At 39.2% G+C, this 22,778-nt stretch overlaps 1 non-coding gene across 1 annotated transcript; it reads right to left on the reverse strand.

The window, feature by feature from the left end:
* Positions 1–9,003: 9,003 nt before the first annotated feature.
* On the reverse strand, positions 9,004–9,111 carry LOC148553290 (small nucleolar RNA R71). Its single transcript, XR_015892842.1, has one exon. It is a non-coding gene; the product is annotated as a small nucleolar RNA R71 (small nucleolar RNA).
* Between the last annotated feature and the right edge of the window lie 13,667 nt (positions 9,112–22,778).

Here is a 22,778-nt window from a genome sequence, read left to right on the forward strand (position 1 = left end):
TGCAACCTACCTATATGAATGCAACTACATGCAAAAATGTTTCTACCCTACTTGGTTAAAAGCAAATAAGTTCTCCAAGACAAACATAAATCAGATTTCACTAATTCAAATCATACAATAAGAGACAAGTAAACTTGTAAGAAGATAGCTCATGAAAGCAGGGAACATAGAATTTAAGCGTTGAACCCTCACTGGAAGTGTATATCACTCTAATCTCTCAAGTGTATAAGGTAATTCACTCTAGTCTTCTCTAATCATGCTTTCTAAAACTTTGTTCTTCATCTAATCAATCAACAAAATTTAGTATACCAATGCAAACATCATGAGGTCTTTTCAAGGTTGTAATGGGACTAAGGTAAGGGTAAGGATATATATATATATATATATAAGGCTAAGTGAGCTAACAAATTGAATCCTTGACTAGTCTAAGATCTCGCCTAACATATACATACTTTATACAATTTTAAAATACTGTACCTAACTACCCAAATTTTTTCCACTTGTATTACATGCTCATGTATCAAACTTATTTTTGAATTTTGTCCCATGTGCATTGATTCTTTTCATTTTGCATTTGGGGTAATATATTTTTTTTTTCATTTTTCTCTTTTTTTTGTATCCCCTTATTTAATTACTTAATATATTTTTCTTCAATGCACATGGTAATTTAATTATTTTGATTTCACATGAGCATGCTTCCCAAATTTTCAAATGACTTATTCAATTTAATTCCCTACTTTTTCATATCATCCCAAGTTCCCATAAAATTCCCCACACTTAAATTTTACACAATATCTATCTTAAGCTAACCAAGGATTCAACTTGGGATTCTTATTTTGTTTTTCTGCTTAAGGCTAGTAATGTGGTTATAAAACTGAAGAGATTTAAAAGCTCAAGGGGGCTAACAAGGGTGATGTAAAAGGTAGGCTAATTTTTGGGATAAGTGAGCTAAAATCAAACAATGGCCTCAATCATATGCAAGCATGTAAATACACTAAATATTGGACATATAGAATGGAACAAAGTAAAGATTACAATCATAGAGAAGGGAACACACAGGAATAAAATATTTATGGTTAAATAATGTAACCATATAAATAAGCTCAAATCTCACAGGTTGTGTGTTCTTTAGCTCAAAAACCATGTTCCAAATACAACTTCCAAACAAGTTTAACACAAAAAGATTTTTTTAATTTAAATTAGTGAAATATTATAAAAATTTCTTGAAAAAGAAAATATTACTTCAACCAAGTAGTAACTAAATGCATAAAATCAAATAAACATGCAATTAAATATGCAAATGTAACAATTAACAAAGAAAATAAAATATTGGTGTTTGAGACAGGAAAGTACTAATCCATGGAGATCGGTATCGACCTCCCCACACTTAAAGATTGCACCGTCCTCGGTGCATACTGAGATGTGCAGGTGGACGGGTTGTTTCAACTGTTGCTTTTCTCTAAGGATTGTGCAGATGGACTTGTCTGTCTCCCCATGTAAACGTCTTCCGGTTCTCTTCCTAGTGGCCATCCTGAAAGAAAAAGGGAAGAAAAGTAACCCAATAATAGAGATAAGAAAATAAATGAAGTATGGTTGGGTTAATGCCGAATGAAAAGGGTCTCATTTACATGGAAGCTTCAACATGTACGTGAGAAAATAATAGAAGCCATGGCATACCAATGGTGCAAAATTTGCAACAATGGGGAAGAGTGTGGGTAATGAAAATATCAATATAAGTACATGTCAATGCAAGAGGAGTACAAGTATCATAAAAATTAGCATTGATTTAAATAATGTTACCCAATCCGAATAAAACAAGTCATAAGCACCAAGATAATACCAAAAAAGATATAACAGTTGAATAAGAACATTTAAACACCAATAATTTTAGAAAAATAAAAATATGCACAAAATTAAAATGCAATAAATGAAAGTATGCAAATAAATAAAATAAAATAAAAGATAAGAAGAACGAGAAGGGAAAGAAATAAAGTAAGAAAGAAAGAAGAAAGAAGAAAAGATAGAAGAAATTAGGATTGGGAAAGAAAAATAAGATAATTGGCACTAATCTGGATAGGTTGTGCGACGCTGGCGACGCGGACGCGTGAGTGACGCGGTCGCGTGGTGCGCGATAAAGTCAGGTGACGCGGACGCGTGGGTCATGCGATCGCGTGGCCTGATTTGTGTGATTGGCGCGAGTGCAGCCTCGCATTCGCACAACTCTCTGTTTGAGATGTATTTTTGCAAAAAATCTGGGTGACGCGGTCGCGTGGTTAACGCGATCACGTGGATGGCCTATTTCCAATATGACGCGGACGCGTGGGTGACGCGTTCGTGTGGGAAGGCTTGGGCTTCCAGCACGAGTCCAGCCCCATTCCAGCTTAACCTTCGGCCATGCACCCTTGTGACGTCGATTTACATGGCACGTAGCTGCGTGGGTGACGCGGTCGCGTGGGAGGCCAAAGTTCCCATGTGACGCGGACGCGTCGGCGACGCGATCGCGTGGGTCGATTTGTGCCACTGGCACGCCTCCAGCCACGCTCCAGTGTGACTCTCTGTTCGTTTTTATTTTCTCCCCTCTCCTTGCGACGCGGACGCGTCGCTGATGCGGTCGCGTCGCGTGGCATTTTTTTTTTAATCTGAAAAGAAAATGCAGAATGCAGTGTTAATATGAATGTGATGCAAAACTCCAGGTTCAATAAAATAAAATAAAACTCAAAAAAAATAAAACTAAATAAAAATGAAAAAGGAACGATCATACCACGGTGGGTTGTCTCCCACCTAGCACTTTTAGTTATTGTCCTTAAGTTGGACATTTGGAGAATCCTTTGTTATGGTGGCTTATGCTTGAACTCATCCAGGAATCTCCACCAATGTTTATGATTCCAATGTCCTCCGGGATCCCAAACTAGGCGCAGAAAGCCTTCAAGTAAGTTAAAGCATGTGACAAGGCCCCAAGACTGCTGATTTCTAGATTGGATTCCGGGGTCCCAAATCTTGCTTTGGCACCCGTCTTCTTGTTGATCATCATGATTCCATCCGGGTGGTAGGCAATCTGAATTCTCACTAAAGCGGCCAAACAACTTCCTAGACCCATTCAGTGGAGCTTTACACCAACCTTTACATTTAAACTTTAAGCCTTCAACCATAATGAACCTTGCAAGACAATTGTTACCACTGACCATTTTTCTCTTACTCTTAATGCCACAAAAAGCTCTAAGTTGACCATCCGTCTCCAGTAGCCCATATTCAAGTGGGATTAGAAAGCTAAGGGATATGAATTTTACCCACTTGAATGTTGTGAAGGATGATGGCAACTTAGGGGGAGGGGTCTCCAATAACTTTGGCAAGGTGATTTCAAGCTCCACTCCCTTGTGCTCTTTGACTACTTCCACCTCTTTGCAAGCTTCTTCAATTTCAACCTCTTCCTCTTGGTAGCTTTCTTCCAATTCAATCTCCTCTTCATTACTTTCCAAGGGCATGGGAGGTTGTGCTTCTTCTTCTTGAATCTACATCTCTTGATCAACCTCTTCCAAGTCATTAACTGTGATATGCTTTGGAGGTTGTACACCCTCCTTAGCATCAATTTCAAATGTCTTGGAAGGGGGTTCTATGACTGGACTTTCCCATGGAGGTTCTGCATCTCCTAAGTCTTCAACCAATTCTTCTTCTTCAATAATTCCGGCTTCCTCTACTTGTTCCAGTACAAAGTCATGCTCCGTACTGTTCACTGGAGTTTCTAGTATCTCCTTCATACTACGTTCTTCATTAGATTGTCCACATGAAGCCATGGGGGTTCCTTGAGTGTCCAAACATCGGGAAGCTAATTGACTCATTATTGCTTGCCCCAATTGACGAATGGTTGCCTGACATCGATCCACTGTTTCCTTGAGACGATCCTTTGTCTCTTGATGCACTCGGCTTTCATAAATAGGATCATAGTGCTCTTGGATTGATAGATATGGAGATGGTGAATATTGAAGTGGTGGTTCTTGTGAGTAATTGGGTTGGAATTGGGGTGGTTCTATATATGGTTCATATGGCTCATAAGGTGGTTGGTATGGTGGTTGAGGGTTAGGGTCATATGGAGGTAAATGGCGGAAAGGGGCTTGTAAGTTTGGTGGTCCAAAGTTATGTTGAGGAGAGGGTTCATAGGCGTATGGTGGTGGTTGTTGATAATCAAAAAAGCGCTCACCATAGCCATTGCCTTGATATGCATCACAGAATGGTTGTTGACAGTCCATTGGAGGTGGTTGTTGCCATGAGGGTTGATCAAATCCTTGTGGCTCCTCCCATCTTTGATTGTTCCAACCTTGATGCCTGTTCTCATTGTAATTTCTTCTTCCTGCAACATAATTGTAACCAGACTCATAGCCAAAGGGGTGAGAGTTCATAGTAGTAAATAAAAATTAAAAATAAAAATAAAAATAATTTTAAATTTAAAGGTTATTTAAATTTTGAATTTGAAAATTAAATTTTGAAATTTGAAATTTGAAATTTTGAAATTTGAAATTTTGAAAATTTTTAAATTTGAATTTTGAAATTTGATTTTTGAAATAAGATGAGATAAGATAAAACTTTTAAAAATAAAAATCTGAAATTTTTTTTCTAAAAAATTAATTAAAAATATTTTTGAATTTAATGAGGAAAGAGAAAAACAATAAAATGACACCAAATTTCAAATTTTTAGATCAAAATGAAGAAAACAACTAAGAACAGCTTGAAGGTCAAGATGAACGTGAAGAACAACTTGAAGATCAAGATGAAAACTAAAAAAAATTTTGAAATTTTTTTTTAATAACTAAATAAAAACAAATAACCTCTTAATTTATGGAAAAGCAAAAATAAAAACAAAAATAAAAACAAATAAACAAGCAAAAATCAAAAAAATATTTACAGTAACCAATAATAAGGCACACGTTTGCAATTCCCCAGCAACGGCGCTATTTTGATGAGAGAACTTTTGCTTGGTCTAGAAATTTGCGGATAAATCCTCGTTGCAAGTTGATGAGCGGATAATTTATACGCTTTTTGGCATTGTTTTTAGTTTGGTTTTAGTAGGATCTAGTTACTTTTATGGATGTTTTCATTAGTTTTTATGTTAAATTCACATTTCTAGACTTTACTATGAGTTTGTGTGTTTTTCTGTGATTTCAGGTATTTTCTGGCTGAAATTGAGGGACTTGAGCAAAAATCAGATTCAGAGGTTGAAGAAGGACTGCTGATGCTGTTGGATTCTGACCTCCCTGCACTCAAAGTGGATTTTCTGGAGCTACAGAACTCAAAATGGCGCGCTTCCAATTGCGTTGGAAAGTAGACATCCAGGGCTTTCCATAAATATATAATAGTTCATACTTTGGCTGAGTTTAAATGACGTAAAAGGGCGTTGAACGCCAGTTCTACGCTGTTGTCTGGAGTTAAATGCCAGAAACACGTCACAAGCCAGAGTTGAACGCCAGAAATACGTTACAAACTAGCGTTCAACTCCAAGATTGACCTCTACACGTGTAACATTCAAGCTCAGCCCAAGCACACACCAAGTGGGCCCCGAAAGTGGATTTATGCATCAATTACTTACTTTTGTAAACCCTAGTAACTAGTTTAGTATAAATAGGACTTTTTACTATTGTATTTGACATCTTTGGACGCCTAGTTCTTAGATCATCGGGGCTGGCCTCTCGGCCATGCCTGGACCTTCATCACTTATGTATTTTCAAACGGTAGAGTTTCTGCACTCCATAGATTAAGGTGTGGAGCTCTGTTGTTCCTCATGAATTAATGCAAAGTACTACTGTTTTTCTATTCAATTCAACTTATTCCACTTCTAAGATATTTGATCGCACTTCAACCTGAATGTGATGAACGTGACAATCATCATCATTCCCTATGAACGCGTGCCTGACAACCACTTCCATTCCACCTTAGATTGAATGAGTATCTCTTGGATCTCTTAATCAGAATCTTCGTGGTATAAGCTAGATTGATGGCGGCATTCATGAGAGTTCGGAAAGTCTAAACCTTGTCTGTGGTATTCCGAGTAGGACTCTGGGATTGAATAACTGTGACAAACTTCAAACTCGCAAGTGCTGGGTGTAGTGACAGACGCAAAAGGAGGGTGAATCCTATTCCAGTGTGATCGAGAACCTCAGATGATTAGCCACGCTGTGACAGAGCATTTGGACCATTTTCACAAGAGGATGGGATGCAGCCATTGACAAGGGTGATGCCTCCAGACGATTAGCCATGCAGTGACAGCGCATCGGACCATTTTCCAGAGAGGATAAAAAGTAGCCATTGACAACGGTGATCCACCAACACACAGCTTGCCATAGGAGGACGTGCGTGCGTGAATCAGAAAACAAAGGAAAGCAGAATTTCAGAAGACAAAGCATCTCCAAAACTCCAACATATTCTCCATCATTGCATACAAGTATAATTTGTGTTCTGCCCTTTTATTCCTTGCAATCAAATTTGATAAGTGAATTATTTTATTGTTTTCCTGACTAAGAGTTACACGATAACCATAGATTACTTCAAGCTAACAATCTCCGTGGGATCGACCCTTACTCATGTAAGGTATTACTTGGACGACCCAGTGCACTTGCTGGTTAGTGGTACGAGTTGTAAAAAGTGTGATTTACAATTTCGTGCACCAAGTTTTTTGCGCCGTTGCCGAGGATTGTTCGAGTTTGGACAACTGACGGCTCATCTTGTTGCTCAGATTAGGTAATTTTCTTTTTGTTTCATTTTCAAAAATTTTTCAAAAATCTTTCAAAAATTTCTCCTTTGTTTTCGAAAAATTTTTAAAAATATATAAATCTTTTCAAAAAAATATTTTTCTTCAGAATTTTTAAGAATGAATTCTAGTGTTTCATGAAGCATGTTGAAGCATGGCTGGCTATAAAGCCATGTCTAAATTCTTTTGGACTGAGGTTTTGGCCTAAAATTGAATGAATTACTCGCATATTCATGCTAAAGCTTGACTGGCTATTAAGCCATGTCTAACCCTCAGATTAGAGCTTTAGACTAAGATTGCAAGATTCCTGAAATTCATATTAAAAATTTTGGAATCCTTATTTTTATTTTTCAAATAATTTTCGAAAAATCCAAAAAAATCATAAAATCATAAAAGTAAAAAATATTTTGTGTTTCTTGTTTGAGTCTTGAGTCAATTTTTAAGTTTGGTGTCAATTGCATACTCATCTTGCATTTTTCGAAAATTGCATTCATGTATTGCATTCATCATGATCTTCAAGTTGTTCTTGATAAACCTTCTTGATTGATCTTCATATTTTAGTGTTTTGTGTTGTATGGTGTTTTTCATATGCATTCTTGAAATCTTAGTGTCTAAGCATCAAAGATTTCTAAGTTTGGTGTCTTGCATGTTTTCTTTGCTTTAAAAATTTTTCAAAAATATGTTCTTGATGTTCGTCATGATCTTCAAAGTGTTCTTGGTGTTCATCTTGACATTCATAGCATTCTTGCATGCATTCATTGTTTTGATCCATAACTTTCATGCATTGCATCATTTTCATATTTTTCTCTCTCATCATAAAAAAATTCAAAAATCAAAAAAATATCTTCTCCTTTTTATTCTCTTAAAATTTCGAAAATTAGATTTGACTTTTTCAAAAATTTTTAAAATCTAGTTGTTTTTATGAGTCAAATCAAATTTTCAATTTAAAAATCTTATCTTTTTCAAAATCTTTTTCAAAAATCAAATCTTTTTCATTTTTCTTATTTATTTTTGAAAATTATAAAAATATTTTTCAAAAATCTTTTTCTTAATTTTATCTCATAATTTTCGAAAATATCATCAACAATTAATGTTTTGATTCAAAAATTTCAAGTTTGTTACTTACTTGTTAAGAAAGATTCAGACTTTAAGTTCTAGAATCATATCTTGTGATTTCTTGTGAATCAAGTCATTAATTGTGATTTTAAAAATCAAATCTTTTTCAAAACTAATTTCAATCATATCTTTTCAAAAATATCTTCTTATCTTATCTTTTTCAAAAATTGATTTTAAAATATCCTTTCTAACTTCCTATCTTCTTATCTTCTCAAAATTAATTTTCAAATTTGTTTCAACTAACTAACTAACTTTTGTTTGTTTCTTAGCTTTTTCAAAACTACCTAACTAACTCTCTCTCTCTCTCTAATTTTCGAAAATATCTCTCTCTTTTTCAAAATTTCTTTTTAATTAACTAATTATTTTAATTTTTGATTTTAAATTTCAAAAATTACTAACCTTTTTCAAAAACTATTTTCGAAAATCACTAACCTTTTTCAAAAATAATTTTCGAAAATTCTCTCTCTCTCATCTCACATCTCTGCTCTCCTCACCCTTGTGCTTCTTTCCTTACATTACATTCTTTTCTTCTTATTTTCTTCTACTCACACAGGGACCTCTACACTGTGGTAAAAAGGATCCCTATTATTATTATTTTTCTGTTCTCTCTTTTTCATATGAGCAGGAGCAAAGACAAGAATATTCTTGTAGAAGCAGATCCAGAACCTGAAAGGACTCTGAAGAGGAAACTAAGAGAAGCTAAATTACAACAATCCAGTAAGCACCTTTCAAAAATTTTAGAACAGGAAGAGGAGATGGCAGCCGAAAATAATAATAATGCAAGGAGGATGCTTGGTGACTTTACTGCACCTAATTCTAATTTACATGGAAGAAGCATCTCCATCCCTACCATTGGAGCAAACAACTTTGAGCTGAAACCTCAATTAGTTTCTCTGATGCAGCAGAACTGCAAGTTTCATGGACTTTCATCTGAAGATCCTTTTCAGTTCTTAACTGAATTTTTGAAGATCTGTGATAATGTTAAGACTAATGGAGTAAATCCTGAAGTCTACAGGCTCATGCTTTTCCCTTTTGCTGTAAGAGACAGAGCTAGAGTGTGGTTGGACTCTCAACCCAAGGATAGCCTGAACTCTTGGGACAAGCTGGTCAAGGCTTTCTTAGCCAAATTCTTTCCTCCTCAAAAGCTGAGCAAGCTTAGAGTGGATGTTCAAACCTTCAGATAGAAAGAAGGTGAATCCCTCTATGAAGCTTGGGAGAGATACAAGGAACTGACCAAAAAGTGTCCTTCTGACATGCTTTCAGAATGGACCATCCTGGATATATTCTATGATGGTCTTTCTGAATTAGCTAAAATGTCATTGGATACTTCTGCAGGTAGATCCATTCACCTAAAGAAAATGCCTGCAGAAGCTCAAGAACTCATTGACATGGTTGCTAATAACCAGTTCATGTACACTTCTGAGAGGAATCCTGTGAGTAATGGGACGCCTCAGAAGAAGGGAGTTCTTAAAATTGATACTCTGAATGCCATATTGGCTCAGAACAAAATATTGACTCAGCAAGTCAATATGATTTCTCAGAGTTTGAATGGAATGCAAGCTGCATCCAACAGTACTCAAGAGGCGCCTTCTGAAGAAGAGGCCTATGATCCTGAGAACCCTGCAATAGCAGAGGTAAATTACTTAGGTGAACCTTATGGAAACACCTATAACTCATCATGGAGAAATCATCCAAATTTCTCATGGAAGGATCAACAAAAGCCTCAACAATGCTTTAATAATGGTGGAAGAAACAGGTTTAGCAATAGCAAGCCTTTTCCATCATCCACTCAGCAACAGACAGAGAACTCTGAACAAAATACCTCTAATTTAGCAAACTTAGTCTCTGATCTATCTAAGGCCACTGTGAGTTTCATGAATGAAACAAGATCCTCCATTAGAAATTTGGAAGCACAAGTGGGCCAGCTGAGTAAAAGAGTCACTGAAATCCCTCCTAGTACTCTCCCAAGCAATACAAAAGAAAATCCAAAAGGAGAGTGCAAGGCCATTGATATAACCATCATGGCCGAATCTAAAGAGGAAGGGGAGGACGTGAATCCCAGTTAGGAAGACCTCCTGGGAGGTCCAGTGATCAATAAGGAGTTTCCCTTTGAGGAACCAAAGGAATCTGAGACTCATCTAGAGACCATAGAGATTCTATTGAACCTCCTTATGCCCTTCATGAGCGCTGACAAGTATTCATCTTCTGAAGAGAATGAGGATGTTTGTGAAGAGCAAGTTACCAAGTACCTTGGTGCAATCATGAAGCTGAATGCCAAATTATTTGGTATTGAGACTTGGGAAGATGAACCTCCCTTGTTCACCAATGAACTAAGTGATCTGGATCAACTGACATTGCCTCAGAAGAAACAGGATCCTGGAAAGTTCATAATACCTTGTACCATAGGCAACATGATCTTTGAAAAGGCTCTGTGTGACCTTGGTTCAGGGATAAACCTCATGCCCCTCTCTGTAATAGAGAAACTGGGAATCTATGGGGTGCAAGCTGCTAAAATCTAATTAGAGATGGCAGACAATTCAAGAAAACAGGCTTATGGACAAGTAGAGGACGTATTAGTAAAGGTTGAAGGCCTTTACATCCCTGCTGATTTCATAGTCCTAGATACTGGGAAGGATGAGGATGAATTCATCATCCTTGGAAGACCCTTCCTAGCCACAGCAAGAGCTGTGATTGATGTTGACAGAGGTGAATTAGTCCTTCAATTGAATGGGGACTCCCTTGTGTTTACAACTCAAGGTTATCCTTCTATAAACATGGAAAAGAGGCACAGTAAGCTTCTCTCAAAGCTGAGTCAACCAAAGCCCCGACAGTCAAACTCTAAGTTTGGTGTTGGGAGGCCACAACCAAACTCTAAGTTTGGTGTTGAACTCCCGTATCCAAACTCTAAGTTTGGTGTTAGGAAGTCTCAACAATGCTCTGAACATCTGTGAGGCTCCATGAGAGCCAACTATCAAGCTATTGACATAAAAGAAGCGCTTGTTGGGAGGCAACCTAATTTTTATTTTATTGTTCTTTCATGTTTTATTAGGTTCATGATCATGTGGAGTCACAAAATAAATATAAAAATTGAAAACGGAATCAAAAACAGCAGAAGAAAAATCACACCCTGGAGGAGGATCTCACTGGCGTTTAAACGCCAGTAAAGAGCATCTGGCTGGCGTTCAACGCCAGAACAGAGCATGGTTCTGGCGCTGAACGCCCAAAATGGGCAGCATCTGGGCGTTTGAACGCCAGAATTGCACCATGGAGAAGAGCTGGCGCTGAACGCCCAGAACAAGCATGGTTCTGGCGTTGAACGCCAGAAATGGGCAACAAATGGGTGTTCAACGCCCAGAACAAGCACCAATCTGGCGCTGAACGCCCAGAGTTGTGTGCAAGGGCATTTTGCATGCCTAATTTGGTGCAAGGTTGTAAATCCTTGAACACCTCAGGATCTGTGGACCCCACAGGATCCCCACCTACCTCCACTCACTTCTTCTCACCCCTCTTTCACACAATCCCATAAACTCTCTTTCCTATAACCACTTCACCACTCACATCCATCCACTCTTCCCCATAAACCTACCTCATAAACCCCACCTACCTTCAAAATTCAAAATCAATTTCCCACCCAAAACCCACCCTTATGGCCGAACCTTACCCCCCTCCCTTTCCTATATAAAGCCCTCCATTCTTCTTTATTTTCACACAACACAACCGTCTCTTCCCCTTCTTGGCCGAATACACCCCTCCCCCCTCTCCATATTTTCTTCTTCTTCTTCATCTATTCTTTCTTCTCTTGCTCAAGGGCGAGCAATATTCTAAGTTTGGTGTGGTAAAAGCATAAGCTTTTTGTTTTTCCATTATCATTGATGGCACCTAAGACCGGAGAATCCTCTAGAAAAGGGAAAGGGAAGATAAAAGCTTCCACCTCCGAGTCATGGGAGATGGAAAGATTCATCTCCAAAGCTCATCAAAACCACTTCTATGATGTTGTGGTCAAGAAGAAGGTAATCCCTGAGGTCCCTTTCAAGCACAAGAGAAATGAGTATCCGGAAATCCGACATGAAATCCAAAGAAGAGGTTGGGAAGTTCTAACAAAACCCATCCAACAAGTCGGCATCCTAATGGTTCAAGAGTTCTATGCCAATGCATGAATCACTAGGAACCATGATCAAAGTAAGAACCCAGACCCAAAGAATTATATTACAATGGTTCGGGGGAAATACTTAGATTTTAGTCCGGAAAATGTAAGGTTGGCGTTTAACTTGCCTATAATGCAAGGAGATGCACGCCCCTACACTAGAAGGGTCAACTTTAATCAAAGGTTGGACCAAGTCCTCATGGACATATGTGTGGAAGGAGCTCAATGGAAGATTGACTCCAAAGGCAAGCCGGTTCAATTAAGAAGACTGGACTCAAGCCTGTGGCTAGAGGATGGTTGGAGTTCATCCAACGCTCCATCATCCCCACTAGCAACCGATCTGAAGTTACTGTGGATCGGGCCATCATGATCCATAGCATCATGATTGGAGAGGAAGTAGAAGTTCATGAAGTCATCTCTCTTGAACTCTACAAAATAGCCGAAAAGCCCTCTCCTTGGGCAAGGCTAGCTTTTCCTCATCTTATTTGCCATCTATGTTACTCAGCTAGAGCTTTCATAGAAGGAGACATTCCCATTGAGGAAGAGAAGCCCATCACTAAGAGAAGGATGGAGCAAGCAAGAGAGCCCATTCATGGATCTCAAGAGACGCATGAAGCTCATCATCATGAGATCCTGGAGATGCCTCAAATGCATCTTCCTCCACAAAACTATTGGGAGCAAATCAACACCTCCCTAGGAGAATTAAGTTCCAACATGGGACAATTAAGGGTGGAACATCAAGAGCACTCCATCATCCTTCATGAAATAAGAGAAGATCAAAAAGCAACGAGGGAGGAGCAACAAAGACAAGGAAGAGACATAGAAGAGCTCAAGGACATCATTGGTTCCTCAAGAAGGAAACGCCACCATCACTAAGGTGGACTCATTCCTTGTTCTTATTTTCTGTTTTTCGTTTTCTTAATGTTAAGTGCTTATCCATATTTGTGTCTTATTACATGATCATTAGTATTTAGCAACTTTGTCTTAAAGTTATGAATGTCCTATGAATCCATCACCTCTCTTAAATGAAAACTGTTTTAATTCAAAAGAACAAGAAGTACATGAGTTTCAAATTTATCCTTGAACTTAGTTTAATTATATTGATGTGGTGACAATGCTTCTTATTTTCTGAATGAATGCTTGAACAGTGCATATGTCTTTTGAAGTTGTTGTTTAAGAATGTTAAATATGTTGGCTCTTGAAAGAATGATGATAAGGAGACATGTTATTTGATGATCTGAAAAATCATAAAATTGATTCTTGAAGCAAGAAAAAGCAGCAAAGAACAAAGCTTGCAGAAAAAAAAAAAGAAAAAAAGATAGCAAAAAAAAATAGAAAGAAAAAGAAAAAGCAAGCAGAAAAAGCCAAAAGCTCTTAAAACCAAGAGGCAAGAGCAAAAAGCCAATAACCCTTAAAACCAAAAGGCAAGGGTAAATAAAAAGGATTCCAAGGCTTTGAGTATCAGTGGATAGGAGGGCCTAAAGGAATAAAATCCTGGCCTAAGCGGCTAAACCAAGCTGTCCCTAACCATGTGCTTGTGGCGTGAAGGTGTCAAGTGAAAACTTGAGAATGAGCGGTTAAAGTCAAGGTCCAAAGCAAAAGAAGAGTGTGCTTAAGAACCCTAAACACCTCTAATTGGGGACTTTAGCAAAGCTGAGTCACAATCTGAAAAGGTTCACCCAATTATGTGTCTGTGGCATTTATGTATCCGGTGGTAATACTGGAAAACAAAGTGCTTAGGGCCACGGCCAAGACTCATAAAATAGTTGTGTTCAAGAATCACCATACTGAACTAGGAGAATCAATAACACTATCTGAACTCTGAGTTCCTATAGATGCCAATCATTCTGAACCTCAATGGATAAAGTGAGATGCCAAAACTATTCAAGAGGCAAAAAGCTACAAGTCCCGCTCATCTGATTGGAGCTATGTTTCATTGATAGTTTGGAATTTATAGTATATTCTCTTCTTTTATCCTGTTTGATTTTCAGTTGCTTGGGGACAAGCAACAATTTAAGTTTGGTGTTGTGATGAGCGGATAATTTATACGCTTTTTGGCATTGTTTTTAGTATGTTTTTAGTAGGATCTAGTTACTTTTAGGGATGTTTTCATTAGTTTTTATGTTAAATTCACATTTCTGGACTTTACTATGAGTTTGTGTGTTTTTCTGTGATTTCAGGTATTTTCTGGCTGAAATTGAGGGACTTGACCAAAAATCAGATTCAGAGGTTGAAGAAGGACTGCTGATGCTGTTGGATTCTGATCTCCCTGCACTCAAAGTGGATTTTCTGGAGCTACAGAACTCAAAATGGTGCACTTTTAATTGCGTTGGAAAGTAGACATCCAGGGTTTTCCAGAAATATATAATAGTTCATACTTTGGCCGAGTTTAAATGACGTAAAAGGGCATTGAACGCCAGTTCTACGCTGCTGTCTGGAGTTAAACGCCAGAAACACGTCACAAGCCAGAGTTGAACGCCAGAAATACGTTACAAACTAGCGTTCAACTCCAAGATTGACCTCTACACGTGTAACATTCAAGCTCAGCCCAAGCACACACCAAGTGGGCCCCGGAAGTGGATTTATGCATTAATTACTTACTTCTGTAAACCCTAGTAACTAGTTTAGTATAAATAGGACTTTTTACTATTGTATTTGACATCTTTGGATGCCTAGTTCTTAGATCATGGGGGCTGGCCTCCCGGCCATGCCTGGACCTTCATCACTTATGTATTTTCAAACGGTAGAGTTTCTGCACTCCATAGATTAAGGTTTGGAGCTCTGCTGTTCCTCATGAATTAATGCAAAGTACTACTGTTTTTCTATTCAATTCAACTTATTCCGCTTCTAAGATATTCATTCGCACTTCAACCTGAATGTGATGAACGTGACAATCATCATCATTCTCTATGAATGTGTGCCTGACAACCACTTCCGTTCCACCTTAGATTGAATGAGTATCTCTTGGATCTCTTAATCAGAATCTTCGTGGTATAAGCTAGATTGATGGCGGCATTCATGAGAGTCCGGAAAGTCTAAACCTTGTCTGTGGTATTCTGAGTAGGACTCTGGGATTGAATGACTTTGACGAACTTCAAACTCGCGAGTGCTGGGCGTTGTGACAGACGCAAAAGGAGGGTGAATCCTATTCCAGTGTGATCGAGAACCTCAGATGATTAGCCGTGCTGTGACAGAGCATTTGGACCATTTTCACAAGAGGATGGGATGCAGCCATTGACAAGGGTGATGCCTCCAGACGATTAGCCATGCAGTGACAGCGCATCGGACCATTTTCCAGAGAGGATAAAAAGTAGCCCTTGACAACGGTTATGTCCTTACATAAAGCCAGCCATGGAAAGGAGTAGGATTGATTGGATGAAGACAGTAGGAAAGCAGAGGTTCAGAGGAACGAAAGCATCTCTATACGCTTATCTGAAATTCTCACCAATGAATTACATAAGTATTTCTATCCCCTTCTATTTATCTTTTAATCATCTAATTATCTAATCCAATCACATTTGAATCCGCCTGACTGAGATTTACAAGGTGACCATAGCTTGCTTCAAGCCGACAATCTCCGTGGAATCGACCCTTACTCATGTAAGGTTTATTACTTGGACGACCCAGTGCACTTGCTGGTTAGTTGTATCGAAGTTGTGAATAAAAAATGATTTATTAAGACGTGCGTACAGAGTTTCTGGCGCCGTTGCCTGAGATCACAATTTCGTGCACCACAAGTATAGTTTCTAAACCTTCAAAAGTCCTTTCATACAAACGTTTTGATTGTCACAAGTAACAAACCCCTTAAAATTGATAACCGAGTATTTAAACCTCGGGTCGTCTTCTCAAGGAATTGCAGGGAGGTATGTTCTTATTATTGGTTTTGAGTTTGTAAATTGGGGGATGTTGAGTTTGGGCAATGGGCACAGATATATTTAAATGACAAATAAGATAAATAAATAACTGTAAAATAAACTCTTGGCAAGGTATGAGAAATTGGAAGTCCAGACTGAGTTATCCTTATCAATAATAATGAAAGTTGAATCTCAATTCCACTTAGTCAACCATTACTAAAGTAAAGGAAAGTCAAGGGACTAATTAGTTTGATCTTCGAATCCTATTTATTTCCTAAGAAAAGGTTGGGATTATTGAAGCTCAATTCAATTAGCAAAGATAACAGTTATCAATTATGCTGTTGAGTTGGATAATTCCTGAGTTACTGATTTCTTAACTAAGACCAAAAGGAGAAAAGTAAATCTACTGGAATAAGAATGCCTTTAGATGGGAAGCAATAATCATGTAAATAAAAGAGAGCAATAATAACTGAAATACCTCAAATAACATTAATTCAAGTAATCTGGAACAGTTCATAAACTAAATTGGGAAAATAAATAAAAATAAAGAACCTGGGATTGAGAGTTACTCCTAAAACTAAGGGAAGTCCTAAATCCTAAGAGAGAGAGGAGAAAACCTCTCTCCAAACTAAATCTAAATCATGAGAAGTGAATTATGAGAGCCTTCTTATGAATGGATGTATTCCCCCACTTTATAGCCTCTAATCTGTGTTTTCTGGGCCGCAAACTGGGTCAGAAATAGCCCAGAATTCGCTGGTCCTGAATTCAACCACGCTGGATTTCTGTCACTGCGATGCGGCCGCATGGATCACGCGGTCGCGTCGCTTAGCGTCAAGAGAACTATAGCATATTATATATCAAATCAAAGCCCTGAACGTTAGCTTTCCAACGCAACTAGAACCGCGTCGTTTGGACCTCTGTAGCTAATGTTATAGCCGTTTGAGTGTGAAGAGGTCAGGCTGGACAGCTTAGCAACTTCTTCATCTTCTTGTATTCCTTCCACTTTTGCATGCTTCCTTTCCATCCTCCAAGTCATTCCTGCCCTATAATATTTGAAAACACTTAACACACATATCAAGGCATCTAATGGTGATAAGAGAGGATTAATAATAAGCAAATATAAGATCAAAGAAGCATGTTTTCAATCAAAGCACATAATTAGGAAGGCAAATGTAAAACCATGCAAATAGTATGAATAAGTGGGTAAAGAGTAGATAAAAACCACTCAAATGAGCACGAGATAAACCATGAAATAGAGGTTTATCAGACACACATTCACAGCAGCAGCTGCTGCGATGAAAAGAAAAGAAAGAAGAAAGAAGGGGGTGAGGGATCCGCGGAAGAGGGGTAGGGGAGAAGGAGGACGGCGTCGGCGGGCGTCACTGCCGCCGCGATGTCGTGTCCCCACCTGGTGGGAGGAGAGAGAACAAAGCCGAGGAAGGAGAGGAGAAGAAGCTGCTACTGCCACCGCGTCACTGCCACCGCACGTTCATCGTCGTCTTCACGAGGTCCCTGGCGCGCGTCCGTCGTCATCTTTGCGAGGTCCCTGGCATGCATCCGTCATCCTCTTCGCGAGGTCCCTGGCACTGCCGTCATCGTCGCCGTGAATTCTGTCCCGCTGTTGCCATCCAACACCGACGAGAGAGAGAGATCGGGCAGAGAGAGAGAGAACTCGTGAGGGAGCCACCACGGGAAGGAGGTCGTAGCCACGTCCCGTTATTTGCACCGCCGCCATCCATCCTCTCTGCTGCCTGATGCCGTCGCTATTCCCGAAGAAGAGAGGGAGTGATAAACCCCGTTTTTAGGGTTTATCTTGTATGGATTTTGAGGGTTTTATCAATGATCTTTCACACTTATTCATATAAATTTGCATGATTTTGTGTTCCTTTCCCAATTTTGCTTCATGGATGAAAACATGCCTCTTTTGCATTAAATTAGATATATTTTAATCCTCCTCTATTACCATTCGATACCGTGATCCGTGTGTTAAGTGATTTCAGAGTTATAGGGCAAGGATGGCATGGAGGGGAGGATGAAAGCATGCATAAAGGGGAGGAGCATAGAAATTAGAGTTTTGGAGTTTTGAGAAGCGACGTGCACGGGCACATGGCGCGTACGCATGGATGCGCGCCACCAAGATCAGCGCGAGGAGTCAAAACCAGGAGCCGGCGCGTTTAGTGGCTGAGCCAGAACCTCAAGGACGTGCCCGCGTACTTCACGCCTGCGCACGGATCGCAAAATCCCCAGGGAGAAACTTTAACTTCTCTCTAGGATTCCATTCTCCATTGTAATTCTCCTTTGATTTCTTTGGTGAGATCAATTGCTAATTCACATTTAATTTGGTACAAGTTGTAGATCTACTCTTCTCTTATTCTCAATTTGTGTTCTTTTGATTCATTCACTTTGGATCTGGATTTGACTTTCTTACTTTGATTTGGATTAATGAATTGATGTATTTCATGTCCATTGCTTGCAATTGTTCACTTGTTGATGATTGTGTGATTTAGATATCTTGAATTCAATCCCTTTTTCTCAATTTCATAATATCTCTTATAATTGCTTACCAAGTGTATGAGGAAATGACAACCCTAGCTATGGAGTAGAATTCTCTTACTTGGCTTAGGGGTTGAGTTATTGGAGACATTTGAGTAGTGGATACCAATTGTTGATTGGGAATTGAGATTTGCTAATTGACTTGGAGGGCACTAAAGCTAGACATCCCAAGGGTTAGGCTAGGACTTGTGACTCAAGTTAGTTATTTTCACTTGACTTTCCTCCATGATTAGATGTTAACTAAGTGAAGCCATAATCAATTGTCATCATAATTGAAGGAAGCTATAATGATAGAACTTCCAATGCTCACCCTTAGCCAAGGCTTTTATCTTAAATGATTGTTGTTTACTTTTGTTACCTTGAATTCTTGCACCAACCTCTCAAAACCACAAAAGACTTCCTAATCAATAATGTGCATTTTAAGGCAATTCCTAGGGAGGACAACTCGGGACTAATACTCTCAGTTATAGACTTTAGGATTGTTTGATGTGAAATTTGCGTGTCGTTTAGACTATACTCACCATTGGACTTATTGCTAATTTCTTTACCGGCATAAAAATCTCAATCATCAAAATGGCGCTGTTGCCGGGGAATTGCTTATATGTGCCATGTTATTGTTTAGTGTGAATATGTGTATATGTACATACTTGCATTTTCTCTTGGTTGTTTGTTTGTTGATTGCTAGTTAGGATTAATCTTTGCTTAATTCCACTTGTTGTCATGAGCTTTATGTCTCCTTCATTGTATGACGCGTTCACTACCGGATCCGAGCTTAGCCCCATTTGATTCGGAAATCAAAAGAACTTTGCTTCACATTAGGCAAGCTCGGAGGCGGTTAGCCTTTGAGAAAGGTGAAAAGGTCTTTATTAATTCACCAATCATATCCGAAGTGGATTCCGAACCATCTTTCAAAGAAGGCACTAGCTACTCTTCCGTTGATACTACTAATAGTTCTTCTTTTGATCTAGGTGCCGACACTATGGCCGCTCCGAGGAGAGTTACTCTAAAGGAAGCGGGTGCACCGGACTTTGTCCTTCAACCTCTTTATGTGCTTCATCCAAACTTGAATGCAAATTTTGAACTCAAGACCGCTTTGATCCATCTCCTACCTAAGTTTCAAGGACTTCCTACACAAGATCCTATCTGACACCTCAAGGACTTTCACGGTTTGTGCTCAACAACTAAGTGGGAAGGATCCGATGAGGTTGCTATATAGTTGTTTGCCTTCCCATTCTCTCTAGAGGGAAGAGCCAAAGAGTGGTTTTACACTTTGCCTAGTGATGTTGTTACGGATTAGGACATGCTTAGGAGAGAGTTGCTAGACAAATTCTTACCCGTAGAAATGACAGACAAGCTAAGAAAAGAGATATCATGCATTGTACAAGGCAAAATGGAAACTCTATACGAGTATTGGGAGCGGTTTCGCAAACTTCTTGACTCATGCCCCAACCACATGATTGACACTCAAGTATTACTTAGCTATGTGTGCCAAGGGATGAGAGAACAAGACAAAAATCTATTGGACGCCTCTAGAAATAGTTCTTTGTCTAAGTATAAGATGGTAGAGGAGGCATGGCAACTCATTACCGACTTGGCCGAATCTACTCAACATGCTAGACGGAGAATCAGCCGCCCAAAGACCATAAATGAAGTATCCTCTAGTAGTGAGACCGCCGCTCTTGCCAAATCCTTAGGTGAGATGACGAACATTCTAAACAACTCCAATTTGGTCAACAACAACCTCAACAACAACATCAACCCTCACTACCTCCTCAACAACATAGTCAACAATTGGTCCCCCAAAGAGTGTGTGGCATTTGTTCTTGCTATTCCCACTATACGGACGAGTGTCCAAGCCTCCAAGAAGATAACACTTTGGCGGCCACCCATAACTTTTATGACCGTCTGAATCAAGGTTACTACTAACAAGGAGGCAATTACAATCAAGGGGGTGACAATTATAATCAAGGTTGGAGAGACAATTCCAACCAATGGAGGAACAATTACCAACAAGGAGGTAGGGACAACAACAACAATGGAGGGAATCAAAGGTGGAACAACAACAACTCACAAAACCGATACTCACAAAATCAACCATACCCTCAACAAAACCAAGGAAGAAATTACCAAACCTACCAACCACCATACCAAAGACAACCACCCCAACTCAATCAATCACAAGCAAATCACATACCCTTCCACTTCTCCCAATCAAGATGATACACTCCGAACCATCCTCCAAGGCCAAAAAGAACTTCAAACTACACTTGCCTTCGGTCTTACCGGTCTTAGATCTACTCTACAAGCTCTTCTTGCCCGCATGGAACCACTTTCCACTTCCACTCTTCAAGCTTCAAGTTCTAGTGCCATTCCTTCTCAACCTCTACCCAATCCCAAGGGTGGCATCAATGCCGTTACCTTGGAGATCCGGAACTCAATTGCATGAGAGGAAGGTAAAGGAACCAAGTCCTATAATAGTCACTCAAGATGAGGAGGGAGTTGAGATAGAAGAAGTTGAAGAGGAAGAGGAGGCACAAGCGGTAGTTGAAGATGAAGTGCCTCAACCAACAAGTGAAGTCTCCAAAGATGAGAATGCCTTGGAAGAAGAAATTGCTCAACCAATCCCATTTCCCACATTAGCAAGGAAAGCTAGGAAGCATATGGAATTTGACCCCAAAATGGTGAAGATGTTCAAGAAAGTGGAGGTAACTATCCCTCTCTTTGATGCTATCCATCAAGTACCCAAATATGCAAAGTTTCTTAAGGATTTATGTATGAACAAAGATAGAATCCATGAGTTAGAAACTATTCAATTAGGGAGTTCTATTTCTGCTTTGATGGGAGCATTACCCGAAAAGTATGGTGATCCGGGCCTGTGCATGGTTACTTGTACCATAGATGGAGTTCAATTTCTTGATTGTATGTGTGATCTCGGTGCATGCGTTAGTATTATGTCTCTCTCCGTTTACCGTATACTGAAGCTACCACCATTAAAGCGGTCAGCGACTAGATTTGTCTTAGCGGATAAGAGCATAATAACCATGACGGGTGTTGCAGAAGATGTATTGGTCAATATAAAAGGTTTGGTATTTCTAATTGATTTTTACGTCCTTGAGATGCCATCAAGTGAATCCGAGAGGACATCATCCATCTTACTTGGGAGGCCATTTTTGAGGACCTCTAGATTCAAGTTGGATACCTATTCGGGAACCTACTCATTTGAGATAGATGGTAGAATTGTGAGTTTTAGCCTAGAAGAAGCAATGAAGTACCCATCGGAGAACCATTCCCTATTCCGGTGTGACTAATTGACAACATTGTGGCCGAAGTGAATTTTTCAAAGCTAGATGAGAAGCATATGATTGAAGACATAAGTGAAGATCCAAGTGAAGTGAACACATTACCCATCCGGATCCTCTGGAAGTTCAAGTGTCAAGTCAAGACCAAAAGGTAGAATTAAAGCCACTACCGTCCCACCTAAAGTACTCATATCTTGATGAAACCCACAAGTTCCCCGTGATTGTTGCAAGGGAACTAAATCCTCAACAAGAAGAGAAATTGCTATGTGTTTTGAGGAAGAACAAAAGGGCCATAGGGTGGAGCTTGGCGGATCTAGTGGGAATAAGCCCCCAAGTATGTGAGCACCGAATATTCTTGGAAGAAGGAGCTAGACCCGTTTGACAACCTCAAAGTCGACTCAATCCTACCATTCTAGAGGTTGTGAAAAAAGAAGTCACCCGGTTACTAGAAGTGAACATCATCTACCCCATTTCGGATAGTGAATCGGTGAGTCTGGTCCAAGTTGTGCCAAAGAAGTCTGGGGTGACAACGATCAAGAATGAGAGCAGGAAGCTTATAGCAACAAGGGTGCAAAATTCTTGGAGGGTGTGCATCGACTACCGAAGGTTGAATACGGCCACTAGAAAAGATCATTTTCCACTACCGTTTATCGATCAAATGCTTGATCGGCTATCCGGTAAATCTCATTATTGTTTTCTAGATGGCTATTCGGGGTACTTCCAAATACACATTGCTCTAGAGGATCAAGAAAAAACAACATTTACTTGCACCTTTGGAACTTATGCCTATAAGCATATGCCATTCAGCTTATGCAATGCACCGGCAACTTTCTAAAGTTGCATGATGAGCATATTTACGGATTTTCTAGAGCAATGCATGGAAGTTTTCATGGATGACTTCAGCGTATATGGTGAATCTTTTGATCATTTCTTGGATAACCTTGAAAAAGTTTTAGAAAGATGTACTAAATCAAACCTTGTCCTAAATTTTGAGAAGTGTCATTTCATGGTTAGGCAATGCATTGTTTTAGGACATATTATTTCCAAGGATGGTATTTCTATAGATCCAGCAAAGA

Source organism: Arachis ipaensis, chromosome B7 (genome assembly GCF_059453495.1).
Source record: "Arachis ipaensis isolate K30076 ecotype BB chromosome B7, ASM5945349v1, whole genome shotgun sequence".
NCBI lineage: Eukaryota > Viridiplantae > Streptophyta > Magnoliopsida > Fabales > Fabaceae > Arachis > Arachis ipaensis.